The following is a 21,822-nucleotide window of genomic DNA, read 5'->3' as shown; positions in this document are numbered from 1 at the left end:
CTAAAAGAATTTAAGATAGAAGGCGTGTCCCCAGGACAGGCCATCATCATAGATAACTCTGGGTATCCGTAGACTATAAGGGTCCTTGTTAAACCCATTCTTATCAAAGTTCTATCCACCAAATACTTGGTTTTCCATCTCCATGTGAATTGCCTTCCCTCCCCTTTGAAGTCCCAAACCACTATCCCCAACATCCTCCTTTGTCTTTAGCTGAAAATGGTATTTAAGGTGGCAGTTTTGGCCATTCTGGCTGAGTTACTCAGCTTTCCTGGATTTCTTCCGTGTACACATGTTATTAAACTTTGTTTTATTTTCTCCTGTTATTCTGTCTCATGTCAATTTAATTCTTAGAACAGTCAGAAGGACCTAGAGGGTAGAGGAATTGTCTTCCTCCCCTACAGTGTGATACATTTGCTTCTTCTGAGCTTTACCTCACAACCTCCCATAACTCAGAGCTATAGAAGATGCCCTCCAAAGAGGTAGAGTTTATTTTAAAACTCATTCACGTTTGTGTGAATTAATTCACTCAAAATCACTGGTTGTATGCCTACTATGTGCAAAACTGTGCTCAGTACTGGGCCCCAGAGATGACAGTACATAGACACCATGCTCAAAGACCTCAAATGGAGGTATTTTAACTTGAACACAATATGGCAGTAAATTCAGACCATTTTCATATTTAACAACAGGGTAAAAGTGACAGCTTCAGTGACCCTAAAGAGCATTTCCTGTCCAAGAGAGCTTGGAGCACATGGTTTGGGGAGACTGCAAGAGTAATTCAGGGATTATACACCATGATCAAATGGGATTTATCCCAGAAATATAGTTATTTCAACATATGAAAAATCAATCAATATAATACATTATATTAATAGAATAAAGGGGAAAAAAACCATGATCATCACAATAGATGCAGAAAAAGCATTTGACAAAATCCAACACCCTTTCATGATAAAAACACTCAGCAAACTTAAAAGAGAATTTTCTCAGCCTGATAACAGACATCTAAGAAAAACTCATAAGTAGTCCTCAATGGCGAAAGACTGAATATTTCCCCTCTAAGATTAGGAACCAGAAATTAGGCAATAAAAAGGAATAAAAGTTACTTAGATTGGAAAGGAAGAAGTAAAACTCTCTCTTATATATGGAAAATATTAAGGAATACACACACACACACAAACGGTTAGTACTAACAACTTCAGCAAGGTTACTGGGTACAAGATCAATATAAAAAATCAATTATTTGATTTTTGTATACACTCACAATCTATACACTCACAATGAACAATCCAAAAATGAAGTTAAAAAAAAACAATTATATTTACAATAGCATCAAAAAGAATAAAATACTTAGGGATAAATTTAACAAAAGAAATGCAAGTTTCATACATTGAAAACTACAAAACATCTTTGAAAGAAATTAAAGAAGGCCTAAATAAATGAAAGACAGCCAGTGTTCATGGATTGAAGACTTAATATTGGTACCACGAAAATACTCCCCTTATTGATCTACAAATTCAATGCAATCCATACCAAAATCCCACCTGGCATTTTTGCAGAAATGGATAAACAGATCCTAAAATTTTCAAGAGATTCAGAATAGGCAAAAAAATCTTGAAAAAGAAAAACAAAGTTGGAGGGCTCACACTTCCTGATTTCAAAACTACAAACAAAACTACAGCACAAAATAAAGTTATAATAATCAAGACAGTGTGATACTGGCATAAGTTTTACATATAGATCAATGGAATAAAATTGAGAGTTCAGAAATAAAACCTTGAATTTTTGGTAAACTAATTTTGACAAGGATGCCAAAACAATTGAGCGGGGAAAAAATAGGCTTTTCAACAAATTGTGCTGAGACAATTGCATATTCACATGCAAACATTGGACCCCTACTTTCACATGAATGACTCTTACCTCACACCATGGACAAGAATTAATTCAAAATGGATTAAAGACCTAAATTTAAAAGCTAAAATTAGGGCCGGCCCCATGGCTTAGCAGTTAAGTGCGCGCGCTCCGCTGCTGGCGGCCCGGGTTCAGATCCCGGGCGCGCACCGACGCACCGCTTCTCCGGCCATGCTGAGGCTGTGTCCCACATACAGCAACTAGAAGGATGTGCAGCTATGACATACAACTATCTACTGGGGCTTTGGGGGAAAAAATAAATAAATAAAAATTATAAAAAAAATAAAATAAAATAAAAAAATAAAAAATAAATAAAAGCTAAAATTATAAAACTCTTAGAGCAAAACATAGGCATAAACCCTCATGACTTTGTATTAGGCAATGGTTTCTTAAATGAAATACCAAAAACACAAGCAACAAAATTAAAAAATAGATATGTTGGACTGCATTAAAATTAAACCTTTTATGTTTCAAAGACTATATCAAGAAAGTGAAAATACATCCCACAAATTGAGAAAAAATAATTTTAAACCATATGTCTTAAGAATTGTACATAGGATACCAAAAGAATTCTTATGAGTCAACAATAAAAGGTAAATAATCCAATATTAAGATGAGCAAAAATCTAAATAGACATTTCTCTGAAGATGCACAAATGGGCAATAAGCACTTAAAAATTTGCTCAACCTCATTACCCATTAGGGAAATAGAATCAAAACCACAATGAGGGGGAGAGATGTCAGCAAAATGGCAGCATAGACATTTCTAGCACTCGTCCCTCCCCAAGAAACACCAATTTGAAGAACTACCCACACAGGAAAATACCTTCACAAGAGCCAAGGATTCCAAGTGAGAAATTACAGGACCTGGATGAAGCACAGAAAAAGAAAAGATACATTGAGGCAGGTAGGAAAGACAGATTCATATTGTCCCCATCACCTCTCCCCCAAGCCCTGGCAACCCAGTGAAGAGAGAGAGACACCTTCCCTATGTGATTTATCCCTGGGATGCAAGGATGGTTCAACACACACAAATCAATAAATATGATACCCCACATCAATAGAATGAAAGATAAAAACCATATGATCATCTCAATAGATACAGAAAAAACATTTGACAAAATTCGACATCTGTTCATGATAAAAATACTCAACAAATTGGGTATAGAAGGAATATACCTCAACATAATAAAGACCATATATGACAAACCCACAGTAAACATCATGCTCAATGGTGAAAGCTTTCCCACTAAGATCAAGAACAAGACAAGGATACCCAATCTCACCACTCCTATTCAACATAGTACTGGAAATGCTAGCCAGAGCAATTAAGCAAAAAAATAAATAGAAGACATCCAAATTGGAAAGGAAGAGGAAAAACTGTCTCTGTAGGTGATATGCTCTTGTATAGAGAAAACCCTAAAGACGCCACCAAAAAACTGTTGGAACTAATAAACAAATTCAGTAAAGTTGCAGGATACAAAAAATCAGTTGCATTTCTATACACTAACAATAAACTATCTGAAAGAGAAATAAAGAAAACCATCCTATTTACAATAGCATCAAAAAATATATAGAAATAAATTTACCCAAGGAGGTGAAAGATCTATACACTGAAAATTACAAGACATTGATAAAAGAAATTGAAGAAGGCACAATTAAATGGAAAGACATCTCATGTTCATGAATTGGAAGAATTAACATTGTCAAAATGGCCATACTGTCCAAAGCCATCTTTGATTCAGTGCAATCCCTATCAATGACATTTTTCACAGAAATAGAAAAAAAAATCCTAAAATTTGTATAGAACACAAAAGATCCTGAATATCCAAGGCAATCCTGAGAAAGAAGAACAAAGCTGAAAGCATCACACTTCTTGATTACAAACTTTATTACAAAGCTATAGTAATCAAAACAGTATGCTATTGGCATAAAAACAGACACGTAGATGAATAGGACACAATTCAGAGCCCAGAAATAAATCCATGCCTGTACAGTCTACTAATATTTGACATGAGAGTCAAGAATATTCAATGGGAAAAGGAGAGTCTCTTCAGTAAATGATGGTGGGCAAAAGAATGAAACTGGACCCCTATCTTACACTACTCACAAAGATTAACTTGTAATAAATTAAAGACTAAGTGTAAGACCCAAAACTGTAAAAATACTAGAAGAAAACCTTAGGGGAAAGCTCCTGGACATTGGTCTTATATAAAGCAGGGAGAAAAAACTATGAGATACCGCTTCACTTCACTGGAATGGCTATAATTTAGAAAAAAAAAAAAAAAAAAGGAAAGTAACAAGTGTTGGCAAGGATGTGGAGTAATTTGAACCCTCATACATTACTGAAGAGAATGTAAAATGGTGCAACCACTTTAGAAAACAGTTTGGTGGTTCCTCAAACAGTTAAACATAGAGTTGCCCTATGACCAGTGTTGAGCAGAGTACCATGCACCAGTTACTAATTCCAGGAGAGGATTCTAAACACTTCTGCCCATTGCATCTTGGTATCAGGGTCACCAAGGAAATCACAATGAAGTCAAGCACTGGATGTAACAACACTTTACATACATAGAGAAGAGACAGAGCAAGACCATCTTCATTGGTGGGTGTTGGTCCTCCATAGCCAGTGGGTCTCTCCCGGCAGCTGCACAGGGCAACTCACTTACATGCACCCCTCTTTTGCCACAGTGGAAAGACTCTGTCCTCTCCCCACAGAGGACAGATCTAGCAGCGGGGTTGGCCAGGTGCCATATGATGCACACACTTTAAGCAGAGACAAAAGAACACTTATTGAGCATGAAACAAGAGAAGATATTTCCACACAAGGTGATAAGCTTAGCACAGGCTGTGTGGGCTCTTCATCTCTTGGTAAGGAAGTGATCCATGTCCAAGGCCCATTCTTATGTGGCCAAGTGGGGATCAAAAGACTACATGCATGAGACTGTGTTTCCCAACAACAGCATATATCCAAGAGAATTGAAAATGTATGTCCACAGAATAACTTGTACACAAATGTTCACAGTAGGATTATTCATAATAGCCAAAAAGTGGAAACAACCCAAATATCCATCATCTGATTAATGCATAAAGAAAACGTGATATACGCATACAATAGAACATTATTCATCCATAAAAGGGAAAGAAATACTGATGGCTACAATGTGGATGAGCTTTTATGTAGTAAAGAATATAACTTAACCCAAAGAAAGATCTGGGACTTTGCCCTTAGCTCCTGGGAGGTAATCTCTAGGCCCATGGAACATCCTGACTGATAAAAGTGTTTTTGTTTGCTTTGGGGCCTTAGGCTAGCCAGACTCTAACAATGGAATTTAGAGTAGGATTTGGGGCACACAGTATCAGTTGACCTCTGAAGACTGGAGACTAAGGCCAGCCATGTTGGTAGTCACATAGGTTTACATGATCCAGCCCCAATACAGACTAGCCACCAAGGCTCTGGTGAGCTCCCCCGGTTGGCAATACCCCATGGAAATTGTCACACATCAATGCCAGGAAAGTAATGCTATCGATGACTACATGGGGAGAAGACAACTGGAAGTTCTGTGTTTGGTGATTTCTTAGACTCTGCCCTATGCACCTCTTCCCTTGGCTGATTTTACTGTGTATCTTTTAGCTGTAATAAACTATAACCTGAGTACAACAGCTTTCAGTGAGTTTTATGAGTCCTTCTAGCTAATTATTGAACCTAGGTGGTCTTGGGAACCTGCAAACTTACAATTGGTGTCAGAAGTGAGACTGATCTTGCAAACTGTCAGAGGGTCAGTTAGAGGGTCTAACAGCAAACTGTCAGTTAGAGGGTCTAACTTCTCAACTTTGAAAACATTATGCTAAGAGAATGAAGCCAGACACAAAGGCCATGTATTACATTATTCCATTTTTATGAAATATCCTGGATAGGCAAATCCATAGAAACAGAATGTAGATTAGTGGTCACCAGACACTGAAAAAGTGGGAAATGGGGAGTGACTGCTAATGGGTGCACGTTTCTTTTTGGAGTGATGAAAATGTTTTGGAATTAGATAGTGGTGATGGCTGCAAAACTGTTAATATACTAAAACCTACTGAATGGTAGACTTTAAAAGAGTAAATTTTATGGTGTGTGAATCTTGTGTTAAAAAAAGAAGTAGTAGGAGGCCGGCCCCATGGCGTAGCGGTTAAGTGCGCACGCTCCTCTGCTGGCGGCCCAGGTTCGGATCCCAGGCGCGCACCGACACACCGCTTGTCAGGCCATGCTGTGGCGGCGTCCTACATAAAGTGGAAGAAGATGGGCACGGATGTTAGCTCAGGGCTGGTCTTCCTCACAAAAAAAAAAAAAAAAAAAAGAAGTAGCTCAGTATTGGCACCCAGTAGATTACACTTGACCAGGCCCAGAGATGAAGAAGGAAATGGGGATTGACCAGAGCTGGTAATTCAACTATCTATCCCAAAAGCACTCATGAACATAAAGCCATACTGGGGGCTAATTCTTCAGTATCCCTTTTCTCATGAGAGGATCCAGTGGGAGAGGCAAAGGGAGCAGCATGTAACAAACAGAAGTCACTAGCCCTGGGCTATGCTCCCCCATCTCACCAGTGCCCTTTGGATAGTCAGTAAAATTCAGTGTCAGTTTCTCCACAAAAAACTCTTGTTTAAGGAAAAAAAACCACCTTTTTGCTTTCGTTTCTCATTAAAATGCCACCTTTGAGTCATTTAGAAAGGGTCAGGTTGGATGTTGGTTCTAAAGCCTTTGACGGGTACTGTAACTGCCTTGAGGTCTGATAACAGTGATGGCTTTCACAAGTTTAATTGTGAGGTTTCTGCCAAGCCATTAGCATGTAACCAGAGTACAGAAATCAAAAGAAATTAGCGATGAGGAGAACACCAATCTCATCTCCCTCTGGATTGTCACCTCTTCCCTGGGCCAGGACAAGTTCTCCTTCTAAGTTGACATTTCCTGGTGTAGTAGAGAGGAGCCCTGGGATCTGATCCATATTTCTGCCACTAACTAATCACATGGTTTCAGGCAAGATAGTAAACATTTTTGGTATTCTTAAAAATGGGATACTGTTGCCTCTCCTGCTGTACCCTCTGCCCAAATGTCATCTTGACAAGACTCTTTTACAGATCATTTCTATAGATTGAGGCAGGGCAAGGACAGAGGTGTGCACAGGGCACTCCAAGAACACCCTGAAAGGGCATTCATTGAGCTTAGGGTTGGGTTGGGAAATCTTCCTGCACAGAGATGGAAATGGATTAAAATAAAACACGTTATCACACGGAGTTTGTCACGTTTAGGGAATATAAGAGAAAACAGCTAAGAAACATTTTTAAAGGGTGTTCTAATTGATAATGGCTCAACCACCTCTTCCATGGTCATTTAATCACATTTAATCCTTACAGCAAACATTCCAGAGGTTATTATGCTCTCCATTCTATAGATGAGAATATTGAACTCACAAAGCTTACATAACTTGCTTAAATTTCACTTGACTGGTCAGTGGCAGAGATGGGCTTCGAACCATAGTTTTCTGATGCTAACATCCGTGTTCTGTCTACCAGACCAGCAGCTCTCAGATCTGATGATAATTAAAATTACCTCAGGTGTTATGAGGATCAACAGACATAGGACCCACTGCTACATCCTGCTATCTATCTATTCCATCTGTAAGGGACTTTTTTTTTTTTTTTTAATAATTTTATTTATTTATTTTTCCCCCAAAGCCCCAGTAGATAGTTGTATGTCATAGTTGCACATCCTTCTAGTTGCTATATGTGGGACGCGGCCTCAGCATGGCTGGAGAAGCAGTGCATCGGTGCGTGCCCGGGATACGAACCCAGGCCGCCAGCATCGGAGCGCGAGCACTCAACCGCTAAGCCATGGGTCCGGCCCTGTAAGGGACTTTTTAAAATTTTATTTTAACACAGTGTTACATCTTGCATGTTTTCCCTGGCTATTCCTTTCCTAGAGAATCTGCTGGATCAAGTCCAGGAGGCAGCATAGTGTAGTGGGCAAGTACACGAGTTTGGAGCCAGCATCTAAGCTGGAATATCTGCTAGCTATAGGACCTAAAGAAACTTTTTTAACTTTGTTATGCCTTTGTTTATTTAACTATGCAATGGAAATAATGCCTCCTTCAAAAGATTGTTACAAAGATTAAATCAGTTAATGATGTAAAATGGTTAAGAAAAGCATAGGGTACGTATGTGATAAATTCCACCTTGTGTTGCTTTATCTCACCCTCCTTAGAGGAGAAGGAAAAGAATTGAAAGGAGCCAAAATCCAAATCCATTTAAACAGCCTGTCCCTGATAAGGATGCCAGTCAGTCACAGCTCTTCCCACATGACCTTCCATATAGTACTCAAATGTTGTCTCTATGGATCCAGAGGTTTCCTGTGAATTTGTTATCCAAATTAACTTACAAATGGCAAAAGAAAATTCAAGCTACTTCAAAATTAGAATTCCAGATGCTAATTAAAATCCAATTCAATCATTATTTAACAATCACCTACTATGTACTAGTCACTGGGAGATAAAGAGAAATAAACAGGACACAGACTCTGCCCTTGAAGAACTCATGGTTCATTAGAGAGGGTTAGATAAGACCATAAATGAGCATACCATAAGGTGCAATAGGAAAAGCCACATAAGAGAAAAGGTTAGTGTCAAGGTGGCAGCATAGGCAGACTCTGAACTCACCTCCTCCCATGGACACAACAAATTTAAAACTATTCATGAAACAATTACCCCTGAGAGAGAACTGAAAACTGGGTAAAAAGAACTCCCGCAACAAGGGACAGTGCTGGCTGAGGTGAAAGAGGTAGAAATTCCTTTCTGGAGAGAAAAAAGAAACCTTCACAAGCTGTGGTGCTTCATGGCTGGCCGGGAGCAATCCTAAGGTATCCAGCCTTCCCTGGAGGAGTGTGGGATCTGAGAATCGGGACATTACTGCTATAAGCATCTTTTGGATTTAGCACAACTGATACAAGTGTCATAATATCTGGCTTTGCAGTCTACTAATAACAGAGAATACCCCCAGAAAAGCTATCAGACGTAAGGAAAAAAAAGCCTGCTCTTAAAGGGCCCATGCACAAATTCACCCATTTTGAAAAGCAACCTAAAGTCACCAGAAAGAAAAGTGCACAATCCTTTCATGAAGAGACTCACCTGATAGGCTCTGGGTTCATCTCGGTGAGAGCTGAAACCTCTCCAGGGACTGAGACATTGGCAGCAGCCATTATTGTCATCTGATGCAGGTGTGCTGACACAGATGCTGGCAGATGCCATTGGAGTTCTTCCCCTGGCCTGTTAGCCCAGAGTCTGCCCCACCCACTAGAGCACAGATTTAATCCAGCTCATCCAGGGAAGGTAGCCTGCCCTAGGGACTGGCCCTACCAAACAGCCAGTCCTAGGGTAACTTGTGGGTCTGCATAGGTGGGGTGCCTGAATCCTCTGCAGCCAGGCAAGTGGGTCCACCTCTGTGGGGAAGGGCATGCACAAAGAGCAGGTGGAGTGTGGGGGGCATTAGTGGAGTGTGTGGTGTGTGGGGCCTCTGCAGTGGGGCAACTGGGTCTGCCTCAGGGGGTCAGGGCATGTGCATGGGGCAGGACTGTGTTGATGGTGTGTGTGGCCCTGTAAGTGGTGGGGCTTACCCGGTGCAGAAGACTTGTGCTTCTCAAACAGCCACATAGGGAGTCGGCCCCACCTTCCAAAGCCTGAAACAATAGGGTGCTCCCATGCCTGAGGCCAGTCCCACTCAGCTGCAATCCTGAGAGAGCTGACAAGATCCTTGCAGGCAGGAGGCCTACAGCAATTGTAAGTCCCTGAGCCTAGCAACCAGCCACACTGGGGGTCTACTCAGCAGAAAAACTGTAACAGGAATGTGCTATTAGACCTTGCAGCCAACTGTGCTGGGGCTCCCCATGCCCAATAAAGTGACTGAAGGGTCCACAGCAGCTGCATGCAGCTGAGCATTATAACCAGCTGACCAGGGGGACAGCCTAGCCTCCCTGGGCACCTGCAGCAAGGGCAACCTGCCACAACAGAAGGAGACACACAGCCCACACAGGGGCCATGCCTGGAACATTTGGAACTTGTGATGAGAGGGAAGCATACTGCTGGGCCTCATAAGGCATCTCTTACATAAGGCCACCTCTCCAAGATGAGGAGGCATAGCTGACCTACCTAATACATAGATACAAGCACAGAGAAAGAGGCAAAATGAGGAGGCAAAAGAATATGTTCCAAGTAAGAGAACAGGACAAAACCCCAGAAAAGGAAATAAATGAAACAGAAACGAGCAATCTACCTGACAGAGAGTTCAAAAAAAGAGTCATAAGGATGCTCACTGATCTTGTGAGAAAAATGGATGAACTCAATGAGAAAATCAACAAAGAATTGGAAAATATAAAAAAGAACCAATCAGAAATGAAGACTACAATACTGGAAATGAAAAATTCACTAGAGGGACTCAATAGCAGAGTAGAGGATACAGAAGAACGGGTCAGTGAGCTGGATGAAAGACTAGAGGAAATCACCCAAGCTAGACAGATAAAAGAAAAAAGAATTAAAAAGAATAAGAATGGTCTAAGGGACCTCTGGGACAACATCAAACACACTAACATTCATATTATAGGTGTCCCAGAAGGATAAGAGAGAGACAAAGGGGCAGAGAGTCTATTTGAAGAAATAATAGTTGAAAACTTTCCTAATCTAAGGAAGGAAACAGACATCCAGGTACAGAAAGCATAGAGAGCACCAAACAAGATAAACGCAAAGAGGCCGACACCAAGAAACATCATAATCAAAATATCAAGAATTAAAGACAAAAAGAGAGAAACCTAAAATCTGCAAGAGAAAGGCAACAAGTTACATACAAAGGAAACCCCATACAGCTGTCAGCTGACTTCTCAGCAGAAACCTTACAGGCTAGAAGGGAGTGGCATGATATATTTAAAGTACTGAAAAGAAAAAACCTACAGTCAAGAATACTCTACCTGGCAAGGTTATCATTCAGAATGAAAGGAGAAACAACGAGTTTCCCATGCAAGCAAAAATTAAAGGACTTTAACACCAACAAAACAGTCTTATAAGAAATGCTAAGGGGGCCTTATTTAAGCGGAAAAGAGAAGATCACAAATAGGAATAAGATAATTATCAAAAAAAAGCAATAAAATCATTGGTAAAGGCAAAAATACAGTAAAGGTAGCAGATCAACAACCTATGAAGATAACATGAAGGTCAAAAGACAAAAGTACTAAAATTAACTATTTCCATGATAAGAGGGTAACAGATACAAACACACAAAAAAAGAGGTTAGATATAATATCAAGAACAAAATGTGGGAGGAGAGGAGTAAAAGAGTAGAGTATTTAGAAGGGGTCAAACTAAAGAAACTGTCAATGTACTATAGATTGCTATCTATGTAGGTTATTATATATGAACCTCATGGTAATCACAAGCCAGAAACCTATAATAAATACTTAAAAAATTAAGAGAAAGGAACACAAACATAATACTAAAGAAAGCCATCACACCACAAGGGAAGAGAGCCAGAGAAGAAGAAAGGAACAGAGAAGAACTACTAAAACATCCAGAAGAAAAGTAACAAAATGGCAATAAATACATACTTATCAATACTTACTTTAAATGTCAATGGACTAAATGCTCCAATCAAAAGGCATAGGGTGGCTGAATGGATAAAAAAACAAGACTCATATATATGCTGCATACAAGAGACACACTTCAGACCTAAAGACACTCACAAACTGAAAGTGAAAGGAGGGAAAAAGATACTCCATGCAAATGGCAATGAAAAGAAAGCTGGGGTAGCAATACTTATAACAGACAATATAGACTTTAAAACAAAAACTGTAATAAGAGTCAAAAAAGAGCACTACATAATGATCAAGGGAACAATCCAACAAGAGGATATAACACTTGTAAATAGCTATGCACCCAACACAGGAGCACCTAAATATATAAAGAAATTACTAACAGATATAAAAGGAGAAACAGATGGTAACACAATAATAGTGGGAGAATTTAACACTCCAATTACATTAATAAATAGATCATCCAAACAGAAGATCAATAAGGAAAGATTGGACTTAAATGACACATTAGACCAGATGGACTTAGTAGATACATACAGAACATTCCATCCAAAGACTGCAGAATACACATTTTTTTGAATGCACACGGAACATTCTCCAGGATAGATCAAATACTAGGCCACAAACCAAGTCTCAATAAATTTAAGAAGATTGAAATAATACCAAGTATCTTTTCTGACCACAACGGTATGAAACTAGAAGTTAACCACAGGAAGAAAATCAGAAAAGCAACAAATATGTGGGGACTAAACAAAATGCTACTGAACAATGATTGGGTCAATGAAGAAATCAAAGAAGAAATAAAAAAATACCTGGAAAGAAATGAAAATGAAAATACAACATGCCAGAATTTATGGGATACAGCAAAAGCAGTTCTAAGATGGAAGTTTATAGCAATACAGACCTACCTCAACAAACAAGAAAAATCTCAAATAAACAATCTAACAGTGCACCTAAAGGAACTAGAAAAAGAAGAACAAAGCCCAAAATCAGTAGAAGGAAGGAACTAATAAAAATCAAAGCAGAAATAAATGAAGTAGAGACTGAAAAAACAATAGAAAAAATCAACGAAACTAAGAGCTGGTTCTTGGAAAAGATAAACAAAATTGACAAACCTTTAGCTAGACTCACCAAGAAAAAAAGAGAGAAGGCTCAAATAAATAAAATCAGAAATTAAAGAGGAGAAATTACAATGGACAACTCAGAAATACAAAAGATTATAAGAGAATACTATGAAAAGCTATATGCCAACAAATTGGATAATCTAGAAGAAATGGATACATTCTTAGAATCATACAACCTTCTGAAATTGAATCAAGAAGAAACAGAGAATTTGAATAGACCAATGACCCGTAAGGAGATCAAAACAGCTATCAAAAACGTCCCAAAATATAAAAGTCAAGGACCAGATGGCTTCCCTGATGAATCCTACCAAACATTCAAAGAAGACTTAACACCTATCCTTCTCAAACTCTTCCAAAAAATTGAAGAGGAGGGGAAGCTTCCTAACTCATTCTAGGAAGCCAACATTACCCTGATACCAAAACCAGACAAGGACAACACAAAAAAAGAAAATTACAGGCCAATATCACTAACGAACATCGATGCAAAAATCCTCAACAAAATACTAGCAAATTGAATACAACAATACTTTAAAAATATCATACGCCATGATCAACTGGGATTTATTCCAGGGATGTAGGGATGGTTCAACATCCGCAAGTCAATCATGATACACCACATTAACAAAATGAAGAATAAAAATCACATGATCATCTCAAAGAGGCAGAGAAAGCATTTGACAAGATACAGCATCCATTTATGACAAAAATTCTAAATAAAATTGGTATAGAAGGAAAGTGCCTCAACATAATAAAGGCTATATATGATAAACCCATAGCTAATATCATGCTCAATGGTGAAAAACTGAAAGCCATCCCTCTAAGAACAGGAACCAGACAAGGATGCCCACTTTCACCACTCCTATTTAACATAGTATTGGAAGCCCTAGCCAGAACAATCAGACAAGAAAAAGAAATAAAAAAGATCCAAATTGGAAAGGAAGAAGTGAAACTGTCACTATTTGCAGATGACATGATTTTATATATAGAAAACCCTAAAGAATCCACCAAAAATCTTTTAGAAATAATAAATGAATACAGCGAAGTTGCAGAATACAAATCGATATACAAAAATCAGCTGCGTTTTGGGGCCAGCCTGGTGGCACAGTGGTTAAATTTGTGCACTCTGATTTGGCGGCCTGGGGTTCGCAGGTTCAGATCCCGGGCGCAGACCGATGCACCGCTTATCAAGACATGCTGTGGCAGCATCCCATATAAAGTAGAGGAAGATGGGCACAGATGTTAGCCTAGGGCCAATCTTTCTCAGCCAAGAGGAGGATTGGCAACGGATGTTAGCTCAGGGCTAATCTTCCTCACACACACAAAAAATCAGTTGTGTTTCTATTCACTAAAAATGAAGTACCAGAAAGAGAAATTAAGAATACAATTCCATTTACAATTGCAACAAAAAGAATAAAATACCTAGGAGTAAACTTAACCAAAGAGGTGACAGATCTGTACACTGAACACTATGAAACATTGTTGGAAGAAATCAAAGAATACACAAAGAAATGGAAAGATATTCCATGCTCTTGGATTGGAAGAATTAACATAGTTAAAATATCCATACTTTCTAAAGCAATCTATAGATTCAATGCAATCCCTATCAAAGTTCCAACAACATTTTTTTACAGAAATAGAACAAAGAATCCTACAATTTATATAGAACAACAAAGTTCCCAAATAGCCAAAGGAATCCTGAGAAAAAAGAACAAAGCTGGAGGTATCACACTCCCTGATTTCAAAATATACTACAAATCTATAGTAACCAAAACAGCATGATACTGACACAAAAACAGGCACACAGATCAACGGAACAGGATGGAGAGCCCAGAAATAAACCCACACATCAATGGACAGCTGATTTTCAACAAGGGAGACAAGAACATGTAATGGAGAAAAGAAAGTCTCTTCAATAAGTGGTGTTGGGAAAACTGGACAGCCACTTGCAAAAGAATGAATGTAGACCACTATCTTACACCATACACAAAAATTAACTCAAAATTGATTAAAGACCTGAATGTAAGACCTGAAACCATGAAACTTCTAGAGGAAAACATAGGCAGTATGCTCTTCAACATTGGTCTTAGCAGCATATTTTCAAGTACCATGTCTGACCAGGCAAGAGAAACAATAGAAAAAATAAACAAATGGGACTACATTAAAGTAAAAATCTCCTGCACAGCAAAGGAAACCACCAACAAAGTGAAAAGACAACCTAACAATTGGGAGAAGATATTTGCAAACCATACATCTGATAAGGCGTTAATATCCAAAATATATAAAGAACTCATATATCTCAACAACAAAAAAACTAACAACCCAATTAAAAAAAGGGCAGGCCCGGCCCAGTGGCATAGCGGTTAAGTACGTGTGTTCCGCTTCAGTTGGCCTGGTGTTTGCAGGTTCGGATCCCAGGAGCAGACCTATGCACTGCTTATCAAGCCTTGCTGCGGCAGTGTCCCATATAAAGTAGAGGAAAATGGGCAGGGATCTTAACCCAGGGCCCATCTTCCTCAGCAAAAAAGCAGAGGATCGGCAACAGATGTTAGCTCAGGGCCAATCTTCCTCAAAATAAAAAAAAAAAAGGGCAAAAGACCTGAACAGACATTTCTCCAAAGAAGATATACAGATGGCCAAAAGGCACATGAAAAGATGTTCAACATCATTAACTATCAGGGAATTGTAAATCAAAACTACAATGAGATGTCACCTCACGCCTGTCAGATTGGCTATAATTAACAAGACAGGAAACAACAGGTGTTGGAGAGGATGTGGAGAGAAGGGAACTCTCATACACTGCTGGTGGGAGTGCAAACTGGTGCAGCCACTGTGGAAAACAGTATGGAGATTCCTCAAAAAATTAAGAATAGAACTACCACACGATCCAGCTATTCCACTGCTGGATATTTATCCAAAGACCATGAAAACATGAATGTGTAAAGATACATGAACCCCTATGTTCATTGCATTACTTGGAAGTAACCTAGGCACCCATCAAGAGACGAATGGATAAAGATGTGGTATATACACACAATGGAATACTACTCAGCCATAAAAAATGATGAAATCCTGCCATTTGTGACAACATGGATGGACCTTGAGGGTATTATGCTAAGCGAAACAAGTCAAAGGGAAAAGGTCAAATACTGTATGATCTCACTCATAAGTAGAAGATAAAAATAACAACAAACAATCACATAGAGGCAGAAATTGGGTTGGTGTCTACCAGAGGGGAAGCGGGGAGGGAGGAGGGCGAAAGGGATGATTAGGCACATGTGTGTGGTGATGGACTGTAATTAGTCTTTGGGTGGTGAACGGGATGTAATCTACACAGAAGTCAAAATATAAATATGTACACCTGAAATTTATATAATGTTATAAACCAATGTTACTGCAAAAAAAAACAAGAAAAAAAGTTTAAAAACTAAAAAAAGAGAGAGAGAGGAAAGAAAAGTGCTCGGAGAATTCCAGGGAGGGAAAAGTTACCTCCATCTTGATAGAGACTTCCTAAAGGAGAAGAATTCACATTACTTTGACAGATAGGGAGGATTTTAACAAGCGACAAGCAGAGCAGGAGCAGATGTCAAGAGAACCTCCCAGGTAGAGGGAATAGCACCAAACAACGCAGGGAGGTCTCATTGGAGAACATCAAGGAGTCAACTTCACCTAGCCCTAAAGCACGAGATGCACATGTATAAGTGGTGGGAGAAAAAACAGGAGAGGTGAGTGGTGGCCACATGTGGCAGCTGTAAATTGTGGGGGTGGAGGAAGGGCAGAGGTTAACTCAATGTAAATATAAAGAGCCAAGGAAGCATTTTGAACAGGGGGGCGATAAGACTGAAGTTTTGATCAGTCTATTAATCATGCTGTAAATAATAGTACTCATCTCTCAAGACATGATGAGGGTGAAATGAACCCAAATCAGTAAAGCATCTAACGAAAGTTACTAAGTGCAAAATTAATTCTAATTCTCTTCTCCCTTCTATAGCGCCCAGAAAAATCTACCGGTTCTTAATCAGAATGTCTGACATCTGCAAAACTGGGCCTAAGAGTCTTGTGAAGACTGCTGGCTGTGAATTTCTTCTTCCTTCCCAGAATCTAGCTAAAGAAGGGGTCACCCTGTGACCTGGGTCTCGAAAATCCCTAGGTGGAGGCCAGAGGCTAAGCTTTATGACCTCTAGCTATTTACTGAAGCCTGAGGAACTTAGAATTCCACAGCTTAAACCAGCCAGCCTCACACTCCCTGCTAAAAGCCAGCCTGCAGGAAAGCTGGCCCTCTCTCATCTTTTTTAATATCTCTCTTTAGAGCTTCATTTTGACTGACCAGCCACCTTCACTTGGCATTCAGGAAGCGTGCCTCCCTCATCCTCTCCACCGCACTGAGCCTGGAGAATGATTTGGGGGTTTGTAGCCTTTTATTTCTTTCCCCTCTCCTCTTCTCCTGCTGCTGGGAGTCTTTTCTTCCTGATAAGAACCTTCCAGCAGCTTCATCAGAGCCATTGTTAAGAGAAGGCGCCTCTTCTCACAATGGATACGTGATGACTTCTCCTTTCTGTAGACAAATCAGCCCTTGGAGAAAGGTCTCATTATTGTTCTTGTGCCATTATTCTGAATGTGCCGGCTCAGGCCCCCTCACTCAGTCCCAACAGGGGAGGGAGGGCAGAGGGAAAGAAAAACCCTGTCTCTTGCCATTCACTTTCTAAAAATGTGGCTGCAAAAGTACTCTCTTTCCTCACTAATGGGATTTGAAGGAGACACAGCTTCTGCACTTCTTACCCTCACACGTTCTCGCCAAGTCCTTTATAGACTCCAAGGTTAACTGCGCTTTGCTGGGGTTCCTCCTCCCTTGTCCAACTCAGGGTGTTTCATCTCCCCAGAGATCAAAATGCGCTGACCTCTGCCCCCTCAAGCATTTCACAGTGTCTTAAAATGGAAAAACCATCCTTTCTGCCCTCCGCCCCTCCTCTGTAATTTCTCTTTTCTTTTGTTCTCACACCTGCAGGCAGCTCCCATCAGCTCACTCAAAAAATCATGAATTAAATGTCCATTGAGGTTAAGGCACTGGGATAGGCACGGCAGGGGATAAATTACCTCTCAGCCTTCTCTTTCTCACATTCATGTAAGGCAGAGACCAGGGACAGGCACTTTCATTATAAAAGGCCAATTCTGCACAAGGCCTATGAGTCTTTCACCCACCTCACTTACTTGTGACATCCTCCAAGTAAGAGACACTCATCAGAGTAATTATTTAACTACAGCTACTCATTTTGGGAATATTAAATCTAGATTTCCCAACCCAACTCCCCCCAAATTTCAAGACTAAATCCAATGAATTAGTTTCTTAATCTTTGGCTGCCTCTTGGAAAAGGGGAAATAAACTATTTCAAGTTAAACTGAAAAGTGAACATACAGATATTCAATAATAAGGGGAAAAAACATAATGGCCAGAAAAGAGGAACAGTAGAGGTCTCCATTCTTAGGCAAGAAAAAAAAAAGAGAGAGAGAGATTTAGTGTTATACCTGACTCATTTATTGGAAGAAGAGCAAATACTGCAGGTTTCACTAATATTGACCTCCAAAGCAGAGAATCTGAAGGACAATTAGACAATTTTAAACAGAGTTAAAACATTGATTTTGGTAAATGAATATGGAACGCCAACACAGTGTTGATAGTGGAGTCACACCCCTTTCCCTGTCTCCTTTCATCTCCCCCGAGAAGTAAGCAGAGCCCACTCTCCATGGTCCACATCAAGGGAAGTGAGCCCTACACCTTCTTGAGACTTCAAGGCCTCCTCTGTAGGAACTGGTGCTTTGTCTGCAAAATCTCTCCTTTCTAACTGTTGAATTCAGTTTGTGGCATCTCTTCTCATACTGAGGGTCTCCTTTGCTTGCTTCCTTACTCTTGGCTACATTTCAGCGAGCTGGGATCATTGAGTAAGTGACATTTTGCATTAGTCCTGTTAAAGATTAATATCCAAATGCTAAGGGAAAAACTAAAAGCAGGGATTTTCCTTTAAGCACAGACCATTGCACAGGAGGTTCACAAAGATTCACACAGCAGTTCATAGAGATTCACTAGATAAGTAAATTAGGAACAAGCCTTGATGCCACCCCCTAATCTCCTATCCCCAGTGGAAGAAATGGGGAGCATCCCTGGTCCAGGGTTATAGCTCTCACAGCTCCAAACAGGGTGAGGACCATGCTGATGGATGGACATTGTCCTGGGACAATTCTGAAAAAGTGCTGAGTCCTCTTTGGTCAGGGAGGAACATTGGTTCTGTTGGCAGGTTCCAGCAAGGACATGTATGTTAGGATGCCCCAGAGGGAAGTAGCTACCTGGAAGTGGGCATGGTCCTTAGGTTAGGTATTCACGTGCTGGGAATCCATGCCAAGAATGGCACTAATTCTTTCAAAAAATATCCCTAAAATTCAGCCACTTTCCAAATCAAATATAGTATTTGATCCTAAGTTCAAATAACAACACTATAATAAAGTTGAATCTCTTTGTACCTTGGTTTCTTCATTTAAAATATTGACAACAATAGTACCTACTTCTTAAAGTTAGGATGATGATTAAATGAGATTATCCAGCTGAGCATTTAGAACAATGCTTAGCATGCAGTAAGGACTCACTAAATGTTGTCTGATATTATTGTTGTTGCTGTTGTTACAAGTTAAAATCTATAAGCTTTATGTTATTTAAGGTAGAAGTTGGTGTCCAGTTGGAGAAAGAGTCATTTCAAGGCTCAAGCCCTACAGAACGAGACTTTTCTAGGGCATCCTTATCAATACACATCCAGATAAGCAAGGCAATGCAATATCAGATCTTCCTTTAGCAGAACATTCTCTTTCTGAGTTTGTTTCACTTTGATCTAAAAGGTATGCTAACTTACAGCACTCATGCTGAGTGCTGAGCATGCTGAGTAGCACAGAAAGTCGAGTAAAGGTCCCATAGCCCAGAATATTCTTGACAATAAGTAGAAGTTATCCAAGAAATTAAAATACAAGATTATCCACAAGTTATATATTGATAATCGAAAGTTAGTATGTTATTCTCCCTCAGATTAACGGGGGTTAAAATTATTCAGCAGGGTAATGGAGTGGCAGAGACCACATGCTGAGAGTTTCTGGTCCTGGGAGAGCATGCTTTCCATAGATGGCGGCAGATAGAGGGACCCTGGGTTGGGTACTGGTGACATTTACCATTACTGGCAACCCAACTGATACACAAGTTCTATAGTGGACATGGAAATGACATAACTGTAACTTACTTTCTAGCTCCATGTTTTAAGAATTATAATGCAAGAATCACCCACCTGTATAGATAGTGGTGATAATTACACAACATTGTGAATGTATTTCATCAGTGAGTTGTACACTTATGAATGATTAAAATGATATCTATTAGGTTTTGTATATTTTACAACAATAAAATATTTTTAAAAAATAAAATAAAGAATCACCCACCTTCGGCCAAGAAGATACGACATCATAGCCACACGCCTACCCACCAGATGGTAGGATAAAACAGGGAGTAAATCCACTGGTGAAAAAGCTGACCTGAAGAAAAGCAAGCTGAGCTATCAGTCATTTCTAATTTCAAAGCGTATCAACTGCCATTCAGATTTATGTATAGCCCCTTACATACGTCGGGAATGGAAAACTAACGACCAGGAAAGAAGATGTCTCCATAGTCGAGGAAGGTAGCCAAGGAGATAAAATAGATTCTGCCTGTAAAATGTTATTTACCCAATTAAGACAACCCTTTACCTAGAGGCCCAATTTCTTGGGCCACATTCTCCGCTGTATGGTTGAAGTTGAGTAGGGCTTCCAACCCGAGGCCCAAGACTTTATGGGCCTTCAAGGCTTCTTTTAAGACGGCTGTTGATTCCTCTTTTCAGAGAGACTAGTCTCGCCAGGAATGGCAAGACTGCCAGGGGCCTCATGTCTTTGCCATTCATAATACCACTAATTGCTACTATGTCCAAGGGATGAGGCAGTGATTCTCTCAAAGGCGCCTGCTGCGCCCTCTAGTGGCAGCCGAGGTCTTGTGCAGTTCTTTGAGGGAGAGGGACATAGAGCCTACCGCTACTGAAGGTCTTAGCTCCAGCCAGTTTCTTTACAGGACTCCTCCTTGATTCAGAGAGGGCACCCTCAGGGTCCCTGCAGAGTGGAGTCCTTGACGCCTTATATTTCAGTGTATACACCCAGGAATTCAGGGCACTTCACAAGATCCTTATAATCTTCTTCATTTATTTTCCAGTAAAGTCCAAGAGCACACATAGAATAGAAGTTCTAGAAACTATTCTGGACATACAGGTCTCCACGGTAGAGAGGTAAACTAAATGCTAACAGCAACTCTGGCAGAAACTGGCTGTGGCTTGCCAACCCTGTTTCTTCTTCCCAAGCCTATGGCTGGACCGTCTCCCTGTCAGCCTTACAGCTGGGTTTGGCCAGCGACTGAGTTCTAACTCCTGGAATGCATGAAGAAATGATGAATGCCACTTTTAGGCCCATAAAAACTCCCACACTTGATCCTTCATTCTTTTTCTTTTTTATTTTTTTTTCTCACCCTAGCTGAATGGAGGACTGTGGAACTATAACATGGAACACCATCCAGGGAAGATCATGGACATCAGACTGTGACACGAGTGAGAAGTAAACTTTGATTGTATTAAGCCACTGAGTTTGGGATTTCTTTATTACAGCAAACAAGTATTGCTTGGCCTGACTAGTACAGTGACCCTTGTTCTGTTTTCAACATAGCATGCTAATAAGAGAGACAGTGATGCACATAATAAAAAAGATAATAAGGAGGAAAAAGCCATATATCTTTTCCATAAAAAAAATAATCCTTACTTAATGATACAAAAAGCTTCCAGTAAGCTGGGCATACCAGAAATGATTGTTAAGCAAATCATAGTTCCACAATGATAACTATTGTAAAACCAGTTATATGTTTTTCTAAAGAAAAAACAGTCCCCTGTGTGATAAAATTACATTCTAACGGATATAACAAATCCTTTATGAATCAAATTTATAAAAGGACAGCTGAATAACATATCACAATGATACACTATCAAAAGCTATATAGAAATGATCAATAACATTGTGCTTCATTCTAGACTGCAAAAAAGGTATCTGAATTTTATCAATTGGAAAACATTATTCAGCT

The sequence above is a fragment of the Ceratotherium simum genome, chromosome 2 (genome assembly GCF_057802395.1).
Source record: "Ceratotherium simum simum isolate JZ-2026a chromosome 2, ASM5780239v1, whole genome shotgun sequence".
Taxonomy (NCBI): domain Eukaryota; kingdom Metazoa; phylum Chordata; class Mammalia; order Perissodactyla; family Rhinocerotidae; genus Ceratotherium; species Ceratotherium simum.
This window is presented reverse-complemented; position numbering follows the sequence as displayed.